This window comes from Phascolarctos cinereus, unplaced genomic scaffold (assembly GCF_003287225.1).
Source record: "Phascolarctos cinereus isolate Bilbo 61053 unplaced genomic scaffold, phaCin_HiC Scaffold_4;HRSCAF=312, whole genome shotgun sequence".
Classification (NCBI taxonomy): Eukaryota; Metazoa; Chordata; class Mammalia; order Diprotodontia; family Phascolarctidae; genus Phascolarctos; species Phascolarctos cinereus.
Window position 1 is genome coordinate 32,636,672 of NW_027555847.1, and position 1,842 is coordinate 32,638,513.

General features: G+C 38.4%; 1 pseudogene; it reads right to left on the bottom strand.

The window, feature by feature from the left end:
* Positions 1 to 696: 696 nt before the first annotated feature.
* LOC110222554 (elongin-C pseudogene) lies at positions 697 to 1,038 on the bottom strand (annotated as a pseudogene).
* Positions 1,039 to 1,842: the final 804 nt, after the last annotated feature.

The window sequence follows — 1,842 nt, forward strand, 5'->3', positions numbered from 1 at the left end:
GTCTAGAGTCAGGAAGACCTGTGTTGAAATTCAACTTCATACCCTTATTAGCTGCATAAACCTGGGTAAGTCCCTTAACCCCTATAAGCCTCAGTCTTCTTAATGATAAAATGGGAATAACAACAGTATCTACCATCTCTCCCTCAGGACTATTGTAAAGATCAGAGGGGATAATATTTGTAAAGAACTTAGCACAATGTCTGACACATAGTAGATGCTAATAAATGCTTGTTTGCCTTCTTATTTCAGCTCTATACTGAGGATCATATATGTATGCAAGAAAGTAAGTACAAAGCATTTCAAAGAGGAAAGAACTACCAATAATTTGATGGAAGGAGACCAGTTAAGGAGCATTTATTAAGCTTCTACTGTTTTTCAGGTACTGTGCTAAGTGCTAGTGATATAAAGACAAAAATGAAATGGTCTTTGCCATCGAGGCATCTACGGTCTATCAGGAGAGAGAGAATGTGCATATGTAGACATATACAAAATGTATGCAAAGTGATTTTTTTGGGGGGGATGCACTAGTCAGTCAATCAACAAACATTTATTAAATACCTACTATATGTTAGGCACTATGCTAACCAGTGGGGATGCAAAGAAAGGCAAAAGACAGTGCCTGTTCTCAAGGAGCTCACTGTCTAATGGGGGATATGACATGCAAACAACTATGCAAATATCTTTTTAAATTATAATTTATTTTATTTGACAATCCAAGAAGTTCATAGTTATCAATTCCAGTGCAACCTCAGGTACAATTAGGAATTCAGGAATCTCTGCAGAGCTGTTAGTGTAGTAAACCGCATAGGTAAAATACATGCATACTTTTGATAGCACATGTGATGAAATTTCTCTCAAATTAAACTCATTGGTTTCATTTTCAGCAAACTGACATGGGCCACTTAACATGGCTCTTGTTCCTGATTTTAAAGTATGTTCCCTTTTTACAATAAATTTATGATTATCAGAAGATCTCAATTTCACATATATTGCATCTGGGCCCTCACATCCACCATATATTTTCTCCTCCCCCTTCATTGTCTCCTGATGAAGTTGTATACAGGATAAATTTAAAATAATCAACAGCCAGAAAGCATTAGAATTAAGGGATCTTAGGAAAGGCTTCTTGTAGAAGATAGGTTTTTAGGGCAGGGAAGGGGAGAAAAATTTGAAAACTCAAAAGCTTATAGAAGCGATTGTTGATAAATCAAAATAAAGTAATTAAAAAAATAAAAAAAGAAGATAGGTTTTTAGCTGGGAGTTGAAACAAGCCAAGAAAATGAGGAGGTAGAGATGAGGGAGGGAGAGCCTTCCCAGCATGAGAGACTACCACTAAAAATGCCCAGTCAGGAGATACAGTTTCTTGTTAGAGGAACAGAAAGGAGGCCAATGTCACTGAATCACAGAGCATGCTAGGGATGGGGGTAGTATGTGTATGGTGTAAGAAGACTTAAAAGATAGGGGCAGGTCATAAATAGCTTTGAATTCCAAACAGAGGATTTAATATTTGATCTTGGAGGTAATAGGGAGCCACTCAATAAACACTGAATTAGGAAAGGGGGGTGATGTAGTCAGACCCGCACTTTAGGTAGATCGCTCTGAAGTGGGGAGAAATTTGTGTCAGAAAGACCAAGCAGCAGGCAGCTGAAATAATATACATGTGAGGTGATGAGGGACTGGACCAGGGTAGTGATGGTTTGAGAACAGAAAATAGGGAGTAATGCATATGGGAGATGTCATGAAGATAAAATCAACAGGCCCTGGAAACAGATTGGATGTGACTCAGGCTCAAGGATGACACCTAGATTATCAGTCTGGGTGACTGGGAGTATGGTGGTGCCC